This window comes from Conger conger, chromosome 16 (genome assembly GCF_963514075.1).
Source record: "Conger conger chromosome 16, fConCon1.1, whole genome shotgun sequence".
Lineage (NCBI taxonomy): Eukaryota > Metazoa > Chordata > Actinopteri > Anguilliformes > Congridae > Conger > Conger conger.
Genome location: NC_083775.1, coordinates 30,047,605 through 30,059,800, shown reverse-complemented (window position 1 = coordinate 30,059,800; position 12,196 = coordinate 30,047,605). Strand labels below are relative to the sequence as shown.

Here is a 12,196-nt window from a genome sequence, read left to right as displayed (position 1 = left end):
TCCATGAGATTATTTGGCTGCTAAATTTGCAGGGCAACTTCATCAGCATTTTTGGAAGCGAATCTTGTCGTTTGGTGACCGTGGTTCTCGGTGCAGGCTGATTTAGCTTGGTGAGTTTGTGGGTTTGGATTCATGAAATCACGAACGAGCATGTGTGTGTATGGCTAGTTAACGGTAGTTATTCGGCTAGTTATTCGTTATTAAAACTGAACAACGTACATTCATGATAACTCATCTTGATAGTTTCTCCCCTGAAATGAACTTTGAAAGAACTGGATAAATATGAATGTGTTTCATGCTATTTAAGTTAAGGAGTGTCTGACTCCTTAAATACTGCATAAAAGTCTGAGCATAAAAGCATTGTCTGTTGTAAAAAAGCGGTTCAAATGCAATCAAAGCCAGTCAAATGCTCTACCACTGAGCTGTCCTGCCTTTCCTAGAACTGCACAAAGGCTGTGTCTGAAACTACTTACTTGCCTACGATTGTGCAACTTGTATACTCAGTAGTAGGCTAGTAAATTGTTTAAGACATGGCCTCAGACTTAAATTGGAAGTCTATCCCAGATATGAACTTTGAACATTAACATTAACTTTGTGGAAATACAATTATTGTTAAGCTTATGTGAATGTTAATCCTGTTGGTATAATTGACTGGGCTCATGTCGAGCAGTAATACGTTGTGGCAGCAATATTTCTTGGTAAGTCCCATCACTGAAATTGCAACAAAACTGCAGCTGGTTTTATCCAATGTTAAAAAGGCAGTGTCTAATGTCTTATCTTGATGCAGGGAGCACCCACATTTGGACCTATTGGCCTGCAGTCAAATGCTCTACCACTGAGCAATACCCGATAGCTATACCAAATGCTCTACCCTGTGAGCCTGTCCTAAATATGGGAAATTGAAAATCAAGAATCCTGGCTCCCACCTGCAGGTAATTATCTTCCCTTACTATTTAATTAGTTGAGTCTTTTCTTGATTTCAGATGATGGAAGGGAAACCTGAAGATTGTTTTGAAAAGATTGGAATAAACCCAACATTAGTCTTAATAATATTAAGGAAAAAGACAGAAGAACGTATGTTTTCGACAAATGTAACACAGATGTTCTACACACAGTTTTGTTTTGGTTTTCAAATATGCTTTTAGACATCATTTCGAAAATCTCAGGTTCCACCGAGATTTGAACTCGGATCGCTGGATTCAGAGTCCAGAGTGCTAACCATTACACCATGGAACCCTACATGTAGCTCCCCTGACAAGGGTGGCACAGGCTCAAGATTATTTTTTAAAGATACAAATATACATAGTTTAAAACTGAATTCTGTCAGCTTCATGACTGCTGACTGAAATAACAAGCCTTACAGAATTGACAGCACCTTAATAGAAGGATTGATTAGCTGTAACAAAACCACCAGACACAGGAGGTTGGGCAAGAGTTCTGGGTCAATTGGAGCATGGTGTCCCACTGCCTTATGATCATTTGGAGAAGTGATATTTACGAGTAGTCACTATTTCGGTAAGTCCCATGATTAACAAAATGCATGCAGCTGGTGTTCTCCAAAATGTAAAGGCTTTGCTCTGAGGCACATTTGTAGGAGGCACCGGGGACCTCTTGATCTGCAGACAAATGCTCCACCCCTGAGCTATACCCCCTGACCTTTGCCTTTTCCTAAACATGGTAAATTGAAAATACGTCTCCTGGTGCAGCCCTGCAGGTAACTATCTTCTCTGGTACAGAATTAGTCAAGTCTTTTCTTGATGGCAGATGATGTTGATTTAATGCAGATGAAAGGGAAAACTGTGGGATTAGTCAGTACCTGTGACAGTGGGCCCTTCCTAAATATGGGAAATTGTTTTTAAAACATTGGAACATTAAAAGAATGTGACAGGTTATTGACTCAACTCAATACAAATAAATAAATAAATAAAATCGGAGGATACGGACATGGATTTTTACTCCAGATAGTCCACAGCCTAATGATTGTTGTCTGAAACGAAAACATTTGTGAAAATCAAAGGAAGACTTCAAAACCAAAGCAAATGGTTATGAAAAGTTTGCAAACCTGCAAAGTTTGAATCATCTTAAGGAAAAATATTGAACACCTGTTTTCAGCAAATGTAACTGCAGAATTGATGATGGTCTGTTTCCACACACAGTCTCAAATTCACTTTTCTACTATTTATTTCCTCATGTGCACGGTACAAGATTTGAACTCCGATCGCTGGATTCAGAGTCCAGAGTGCTAACCATTACACCATCGAACCCCACTAAGAGCCTTGCTGACACGGTGTAGCAGGGACAGTAGTACTGTTTCAACATGGTAAATCACAAATTGGTGTGGAACGGCAGATAGAAGAACTAGCTTCTTTGTGTTGATTTGCAGCATCTAGGGGTGTTGTTGTAATGGTAGCTGGTTTTCTCCCATGCTTCAAAGCTTTGTAACAACAAATGTTTCTATAGGGGCCCCCCGGATTTGAGTCTGTTTCCAAACACATAGTTTTGTTGGGGTTTTCAAATCCACTTTTAAACAATTTGCGCTCATTTGCAAGCTTAAAAGTATGAGGTTCCACCGAGATACAAATTTTGATCGCTGGATTCAGAGTCTGATAGATTTTATACATCAGTTCCTGTTATGATGCTGGGAATTTATTCGAGAAAATCTTTGTAACAACAAACGCTTAAGAACGGGGCATCCGGATTTGAACCTGGGACCTCTTGATCTGCAGTCAAATGCTCTACCACTGAGCTATAGCATATATAGTCTCCTGGCCTTTAGGGAAGCAATAGCTACTACTGCTATCTCAGTGTGCCCCCTGCACATACACAAAGGGAAATGTGACACATCGGAGATCGATCACGCAGCGTTTAAAAATGAAATGAAATGACTGTTGACTGAAATAACAAGCCTTTACTTAGAAAAGCAGAATGAACAGCAACTGTCTTCAAACTTAATAAAAGGATTAAAAACATTAATTGAACCACCAGATACATTACTTGGTATGAAAGTTCAGGGTCAATTGGAGCATTGTGTGCCACTGGCTTTTGATCCTTTGGAGGAGTGATAGATACTATTTGTCACTTCCAACAGTCCCTGATGGAAAAGAAATATAGAAAAATTAGAACATATGAAATAGGTACTGTGACCCTATAGAGCAGACACACTTTTCATGTATTGAAATATAATGTCGGGCCTGAGAGATATGTAATTTCATACCTGTCCATCCACTGGTAGCTGGCTTTTTGTACTCCAACAGTGGTGTACCTTTGTGCCAGTCCTTCATATAAAGGCTCCAGTGATGCCTCACTCTCAGACTGGACCATCACCCAGGAGAGGATCATCCAGTTCTCGTTCATCACGGCATATGATGACATGGTGCCTGTTGTTAAGGTCACCTTCCTGGCGACCTTCCGGGTGTGGTCCGATCTGAGGACCTGTGCAGGTAGGCCAGTGGAGCGTCTCCATGACCTGGTTGGCCATATCACCCGGAGACTTCCCGCTCCGTCCCAGCTCATGCGCGATGGATTTGCATATGGCTTTTTTATAAGTGAGAGTGGCTGGGAGGATGTTTTTTAATCTGGACGGCAGCATGCACAGCCATTGGGGGTTATCTGCGAACCAATACTTCCTGCATGCCTTGCAGCAAAGGCTGGAGGCAAACACGTAGTACTGTCCACTAATTCCTACAACTGCACGTGGCCTCCCCACGCCAGCAGAGGCAATCTGGGGATGACTGCAGCCGTGGAGACAGGGCAGAATGTAATTGTTTCTCGCCCTCTCCATTAAGGACGATTCTGGCTTCCAAATAAAAAAAGGATGGAGCTGGAAATAATTGGGAGAAGGCAGGTCTGATAAATGGTCAATGAGCTCCGGCTGAGGAGGTTGACGCCATAGTGAGACCACATTCATGAGATGTCTTACAGGTCGTGACCCTGGCCATAGGCCCAAATCCCCCAATTCGATCTTCATCCACACCCTCTGCTGGTGTGAACAGTTCCAGCGAAGGAGCTCCTGGTCATAGCTTGGAGGGAATGGAGACGGAGGGGGAGAAGTTGTTGCTGGCTGTATTACTGCTACAAAACACAAAGTATGGGGTTACTGACTGAAAACACTAAATGTGGCGCTGTTGTAGCAACTCCGCTGTGAACTTTGAGACAAGAGGGGGCTGGCGCAACAACAGTCGCCGTAGCTACTTCCTGTTGCTGTTGTTGCAGCAGCGGAAATTGTGGCAGCTTGTGCATCTCAGTTCCAGGACCGCATTTCCGTGCCAGGATAAAATAAGCATAGCCATCAGCCCTCAGTGCTGTTGGCCCGCTGCTGAAACCGACCGAATTTTCTCCATCACAGGTGACAGTCGCAGGTGGAGCCTGTTTCGTTCCTTCGTATTCCAACAGGTCCTGGATTTCCTGGAAGCTGTGGGCATATTCCAGGAAAGACAATAGGCTGATTTTGCTGTGCCCCTCTGCTGTAAAAGTGCCAGCCAGTGCCAGATGTACATCATTTTCTAAAAGCCACTTGAAGCTCTTGCCCTTATACTTTCCAAACTGGAGGATGTATTCCCCCAGTAACTCTGTCCAGTCAGTGTAGACTCCTCTTTGGAAGACTACAGCATGCGCATTCTGTCTGACCACCTCTTCTTTCATTGGCGCTGACCTGTCTTGCAAGGAGGGGTTGTTTTTAATTACTCTTGCTGCTTCAGAAGGATCCTGCCTTAAAAAGCCCAGGGCCCCCCTTCTAAAACAAACCTTCATCTTCCCAGGGAAGAAAGGACGTGTTTTCTGGCCCATCTGTACAAAAAAAGAAAAAATTAGTCCACTAAATAATGAATTGAAATTGTATGATATGTTTGAAATCTATGAAGCTGGTTGCTAAGTTGTTACTAGGCAGTAGCAAGGGTGATTTCCTAGAGGTTGCAACATAGCAGCATAGTATAGCAGCCAATAAAATAGGTGAGTATGTACTATGACATCTGTAGAATGAAACAGGTGCACAAAAAGCTGTTGAACTCCCTGAATTGCTTTCAGCTGCCAGTAGTCTTACATCAGTATTAGAATGTTCAGTTCATTCATCAAATTGTTCCAAATGCACTGTCCAACGGATCCTAATAAACACGCTTTTTCAAATATAATAAGATAAGATTTACTTTATTGGGGTAAATAGATATACCATAGGGGTAATTTGTCCTCTAAATTCGACTCATCCTTGCTACTTAAGAGCAGTGGGCAGCCACTGTACCCAGAGTAAACCCACACAAACACAGGGAGAACATACAAACTCCACATAGAGAGGATGTGGCCGGGTGGGAATTGAACCCAGGACTGGCACCTTGTGAGGCAATGGTGCTCACCAGTACACCACTGGGCCACCAACTGATATCTAAATACCTGTACAGAGAGAATGCAGGAGTGGCTCATGGGTACCTTGGGTGAGGCGATCTTGATGTAGACAATAATGGGGGCCAGGGAAGTCTTGGCCAGCTGGGCGGGGTGGTTGATGGTGTCGGCATCCAGGGCTACCAGCTGCAGGGTGCGGGCCAGCTCAAAGATACGCTCGATCTCGCTCTGCACCTCAGCTGGGGGTCAAAGGTTAAAGAGCTAGGTTAGCACGGGGGTCCACTGTGAAGGGCATGCAGAAGGTCAGCCTTAATCAGGGGCAGCAACAACAACAACAAGGGTGCCCAGCCCTGATTCAGGACATACACTCAGTGAGCAGTTTATTAGGTAGACCTGCACACCAGCTTGTTAATGCAGACATTTAATCAGCCAATCATGTGGCAGCAACTAAATGCATAAAAGCATGCAGATGTGGTCAAGAGGTTCAGCTGTTCAACCACTAAATGCTCCTGATGAGCTGGATGGTGCCTTGCATGGCAACCAATCGCCGTTGGTGTGTGTGTATGAATTGGTGAACGAGAAGCATCAATTGTAGAGCGCTTTGGATAAAGACGCTATATAAATGCCTACCATTTACTCTGCTGATTTCTTCGGCATCTTCAGCTAGCCTATTGAAGCAGCTCTGAGGCAAAGTGGTGCGCGGCACCAATTAATGATGCATTAGGCCTATCCTAAAAGAGCTTTTAATTTCTATTTCCCAAATTTTCTATGTATTAATAATAATTGCTATGTCTAATAATACAAAAAAATATATACTAATTTGCTGACAAAATGTATTGCAATTTAAGATACTTTTGCCAATAGTTTTGTTGAAAAAAAAAGCTTCTGAAGACTGAGCTTTGAATACCAGCCCTACTAAAGACCCATAGGAAGTTCTAGATTCATTTTTTAAATCCGGACAAGATATGGGACAGAAGAACCAATGCAGACTCAGGGATGATGTGAAGAAGGCAGACTTCATTAAACACAGAGGGCAGACCAAAAACGCAATCCGAAAAGAGGAAATGGTCGTAATCCAGGCAGACAGGAATATACACGGTTGTCAGAAGTTCAAAACCAGTAGACAGTCCAGCAAGGGAAAGTACCAGGCAGGGCAGGGATCAGAACCAGAAAAACAGACAGGAAACCAGGGACGGAAAATAAGGCTTGAACCGGGGTAGGGAAACAAACGAAACAGACAAGCATATATAGAACAGATAACAAGGGGAAACGGGAATCAGGTGTGCGAACTGGGGAACAGAAAATAATGAACAGGTGAGGGACAGAGATAGATAATGAACAGGTGAGGGGCAGAGATATAAATGAGGGAAAACAAAAAGCGGAAGTGTGAGTGGAAACAAGGGAAGGTAGAGCGCAGATGTACAGGGACAATCAGCGCAACAGGAAAAATGAGGGAAAATGGGAAAGTACAGGTGACTGACTGTGGCTTTGCGCACACAAAACCCTTTCTTGCAGTTATTTATGTTTTTTTATTTTTATTATTGTTCCATGTGCGAAAAAAAACAAAACAAAAAAACTGAGACGGGTGCGTGGGGGTTGGACCCAAAATGCACGACTCAGAAACAATGGTTAGATAAAGTCCCGTCAGGGCTTTATTCGGGACGAATCCCAGGAGCGTAGTCAAAACAAGCAAAGTCCATACACTAAGATCCAGCCAAACAAACAATAAACAAACAAAAAGCACGGTGCCGAGGGAAGAGGCAAACTCGTAGTCGGTAGACGTGCAGGAAGGTCCGGTAGCAGGAGAGCTGTCAGCGGGGCAGAAGTACAGGCGGACGGCAGGCAGGGTTGTAGTCCAGGGCGATGCGGAAGTCAAAACCACTCAACATAACAAGGTAAAAATAATCGTAACTAAACATAACTAGACATGACAAGAAAATAAATCATAAGAAGAAACAAACTAAACAACATGACGAACCTAGAGTAACATAATACATGATAAGACAATACGAGACTAAGACAAAATGAATAAACATAAAACATGGCAAACAGACCTGAAACGTGACAAAAACACTATGCATTACTAGCCTACTAAGATTAAACATAAATTAATAATGTTAATGTACAGGATGACAATCGCCTATCGACTTTTATGTCATCAAGACAGTTCTCTGAGCTCACTTACAAAAGTTAATGCTATTCAGCTGACAAATGCTCTCAGCAAACCACCAAACAAAAATGCATTATGCAAACCCTGGGTTTTATCTTCCTCTAAATTACCACAAAAGGCGCTTACTTTCATGTGCTATATGTTAAAACAGGCAGTGTGGCAAAAATGTAAATGGTAAATGGTTGGAATTTATATAGCACCTTTATCCAAAGTGCTGTACAATTGATGCTTCTTATTCACCCATTCATACAAACACTCACACACCAACGGCGATTGGCTGCCATGCAAGGCACCAACCAGCAAATGTGGCATGGAATAAGGTCTAAGCATATGGAAAATGGAATATACATACAGTAGACTCAGAGCATTCCAATTTCCATGCCACTGCCGGGTTTAGCACACAGTGCACTGAAGAGCCTCAAAATTGCACCAATTATAATATTATAATACTGATTATCTGAATTACATAGTATATCATACATTATATCATATATCGTTTCATAAGACAATTAGATGTTTATGGACGAAGAAAAAAAAATAGTTTGACCATATTTAAGGCCACTAAAGTCATGGACTGTCAACTTGAAGGTCCATGCGACAGGCTGCTTTTGTACCAGAAGACAGTAATGACTAAGCAAGCCAGTACCACTAATAGTGATACAAGCAGAAACAGTCTGTCCCTGGGTTCCACTGGCGTTCCACAGCAATCTGCGGAGGACAAAGGAACATTGTGAGATAAAACTTCACCTCTGTTATCATCCTGTTTCCAGTTCCATTGTGATCTTTATTCTTTCTTCCGTTCTTCATTCTGAACATGAAAAAAAGCATATTTGAAGGCGTTCACTGGAACAAATCCATTGAGCATTTATGTATTATTAATGTACCAATTTACAGGTCTGAACACGATGCGATAAAGAGAGCAGCTTTAGTATGTCAGGAAGTCAGTCAGACAATAATAATAATAATTTCCATATTGTGTAACTGAAGTCAGTCAGACATAGATACAAGTAATCTATTAGTGGTTCCAAAACTTTTTTGGCCAGGCCACCCTTATAATAATAATAATAGGTAATAGGTAACTTTTTAAAGCTCTTACAGTTTTTCTCAGGCAAACCTGTCTGGCCATTAAAATGATATATACATCAGGTACTCGCTTTGTGAAAACAATAATATTGAGTTTATCCCAAAACTAACTCAGTCAGCCATGTAGCCATGAAATGGCTCTGTGTTCCTAGGTAGTGTACGCCTGCTTCATACAAAGCTGTGATGTGACTGGACACCCTAGGAAAGCCAGCTTCAAGCCATTTTAACGCTGACGGCGCTCAATTGCCTTTATTTTGAGCTGTGCTGCCAAGTCAGGCTTCAATGCACCCTCCATAGGAATTTAATGGCTTTGTGTCGAGCATTTTGACGCTGATCATGTGAAAGCAGCTTAAGTGTTAGCATGTGCTTGGTAAACAGAGGTATTCTACAGAACTGTTGCGTGAAATTCAAGTGCCATTATAATGCTTCTTCTTATTGTTGTTTGCAAAATTGTGCCTTATGTGGGTAACCCTTTGCTCAGTATGTGCAGTATCTGCCCCCTACCTGGGTGTGGGCGGAGGCTGACAGAGCGGGAGAAGCTCTGGTTGAGGAGCTCCAGCGTCATCTCAAATGTGACAGTGTGTGGCTCACTCCGCTTCAGCACCATCTCGCTCACCACCTCATAACGTGTTCCCCCTTCTTTCAGGACCATAGTGGTGTTGCTCCGGTTGGTGATGTCACTTCCTGTCTCGGTTCTCCACAGCACAGTGGGCTGAGGGAAGCCCAGGGCGGAGTGGAAGGTGAGGATGACGCTGTCGCAGGTGGTCTGGACGGCAAGCTCAGGTTCCTCATATGCAGCTGAGCAGAGAACAAATACCCAGAAATAAGTCAGGGGCATTAGGCCTAGGAGAACATGAGCCCAGACCAAGGGTCTGCAACCCTGGTATTCATTGTTACTCTACACTTTATTCATCAATTTGTCACGACCACCCCCCTGGCCGGTCGTAACAGTGCCACAGGTGGTTTTCAGGAAAATGACTGCAGTACTCACCTGCTACTGTTAGAAAAATCTGCTTCCTGCACTTCAAGCCCTGCTCATTGGCCACATCGCACGTGTACATGCCATGGTCGCTCGCTCGCACCCCCGTTAGCCTGAGCGAGGCATCGCCCACAGCCAGCTGGTCTGGGGACAGCCGAGTGCGCCCCCTGTATGCCGGACTCTGCTCCTCCGGATTGCCTGTTGCTTTGTCGTAACTGTGCACCACCTCATCACCATGCTCCCAGACCACTATTTGATTGAAGAGTTGGCCAGTGTCACTGAGTGGACAAAAACAGCTGAGGGTGATGTCACTTCCCGGGGGTGCCACCACTGGCATGGAGATCTCAGCAGCAGCAATAGCTGGAAGACAAAAAGCAGGCCATTTCAGTCCACTCTCCCTCCCTGTCTTGTCTGCTGTCGCCCACCCCACTGCCAAGGCAGAATGAATGGTCACCCACTGTAGTCAGAACAGCAGAGGCCCTGCCCAGCTTTCTACACAAGCTCCTCACAAGAAATAAAGGACAAGTGTTATGATGAGCTTGAGGCGACTGTAAAAAATATCCCTAAACAAAAAAAAGTTTATTTAATTTAAAAAGTGAAACTTTCATATATTCTAGATTCATTGCAAAGATGATTACGGCTTACAGCTGATTAAAGTAAAAAATCCAGTATTTCAAAATATTAGAATATTACATAAGACCAATTAAAATATATATATATAATACCGAAATGTCGACCTTCTGAAAAGTATGTTCATTTATGCACAGAATTGGTTGGGGCTCCTTTTGCAGAGACATGCATACCATTTTTATCTGAAAGGATATAGGAAAAAAACTACAATTACATCGGCAGAGAGTGTGAGTTCTGATGATCTCTGACAGTGAAGAAGCAGAAAACTTTCAAGAGAATTTACAACTTACTACTGAACAGCTGCAGCAGAAATATAAGACTTGTCATATTCTCTCCAGTAGCCTGAAAAAAGAAGTGTACAGACTGAACAATGAATATAAAATATAGAACACATATCATGCTGTGCAATTTCAAGGGTGTGTCTGTGAGTAAAACACAGTGCATTCCCTTCAACGACCCGATCGTAGGAAATGGTTTCACGCACCCAAATGTCTCAGCTTTTTGCAAATCAAATGTGGCAGCCCTACCCGTGAGTCATATATCCAACTATCAAAAATATAAATAAAATGTCTTGTTTTTATCCACATGGCCTTTTAAAAAAACAACCTAGCATACACCTTGCCTAAATCGTTTCTGGTTTACTGAATTAAGCGTGTTATGCGATTCAACTCGCAAATTCCCAATCCTCCCCAAACCCCTTAACTTTAAGCTTCTATTCTCTCCATCCCACTGCACACAGCCTACTTACTCTGTCCTTTTCTCAAATTTTATTTCTTCTTTTTCAGCCTCTTCGTTCTCGTCTGTCTTCAAATTGACGATTAGCTTGAAATACTTTCAGTTTTCCTTCTCGCCTTTTTTTTCCACTGGCTCAAGGAGGCGTTTGCTCGTTTTTGCTGAATCATTTATTGTGTTTAATTAATTCATCTTCAAACAATTATCAACATTGAAAGCTGTGAAGGGAGTGCTATCATTTATATAGGTTTTCTTTAGATATGCTACAACGTAGTCACTAGCTACAACATAGCTGCCAACTCTAGACACACGCATTTGCCTGTTTTCACACGCACTGGACTTCCATGTGATTTATTGTGTTTGAGAATATTTGCAATAAACTAAGTCTGTTAAGACTGACACTATGACCTACCAAACGGTGTCCCTGGTTAGCCTACACGAATTGATTTCTGAACGGTTACAGGAAGTGTTGAACAGTGTTGGCCCACTTTACGTGTAGCTTTTTACTTCATTTCTAAGAATAAAATTCTACAACAGAAGCCTAATAAGAAATTAAGGCCTGCCTCGAATACAACATCTATGTTAGTTATTAGTTATTAGTACATTAGTGCTATCTCCAACATGAAACGGAGAAAAAGCAGAAAGTGAGAAAAGCGAGATTGAGAAGGAGTCATTCCGAAACCACAGTGAAGCACGCAGACCGGGGAGTGAAACATGCAGACACATTGTAAATCTCATTCAAACTACTATACTTTCCTTAACCTTTCTATATCCGCTTGTAATTAATCTCATTTTATTACCAAAATAATTTTAAAACTAAAAAGACTAACCAGGGTTGAAAATTAGATCTAGAAACCCATGTACAATTCGTGTTTTTAAACTATAACAATGTTTATAAGTATTGTCCCTGACAAATAAACAAATAATAAACAAATATCCGTGTGAGAAATCTGGAAAGCATCTTTTGGCTTGAAGCCGTTGCTGTTCAACTGAGTTTCAATTGAATTTCTTGATTGCTCACAAAAAAAGCAATTTTTCCTGAAACCATTACATTTTTTTGGGTTGGGGTTAGGGTTTGGCATGGAGGTTGCATCTAACTGTAGATTTTGGAGCATCTAATCATCGCAAATGTACTGTGAGTAGGGTTGCCACCTCAGTCCTGGATACATACGAAACTGAGTAAACCGGATTGTCAATCGCTCTCGAGGGTGCGCGAGCCTGAAGGAATGTGGTGCGCAACTTCCTTGTGCTTGCTGCCAATTCCTCTTTCA

At 42.4% G+C, this 12,196-nt stretch overlaps 1 long non-coding RNA gene and 1 other non-coding gene across 2 annotated transcripts; both read right to left on the bottom strand.

The window, feature by feature from the left end:
* Positions 1–1,164: 1,164 nt before the first annotated feature.
* Positions 1,165–1,236, bottom strand: trnaq-cug (transfer RNA glutamine (anticodon CUG)). Its single transcript has one exon. It is a non-coding gene; the product is annotated as a tRNA-Gln (tRNA).
* An 8,589-nt stretch (positions 1,237–9,825) lies between these two features.
* On the bottom strand, positions 9,826–11,300 carry LOC133115204 (uncharacterized). The gene is made up of 3 exons (XR_009705609.1): positions 10,942–11,300; positions 10,484–10,535; positions 9,826–9,923 (listed from the first exon to the last, which is right to left on the bottom strand). It is a non-coding gene; the product is annotated as an uncharacterized LOC133115204 (long non-coding RNA).
* Positions 11,301–12,196: the final 896 nt, after the last annotated feature.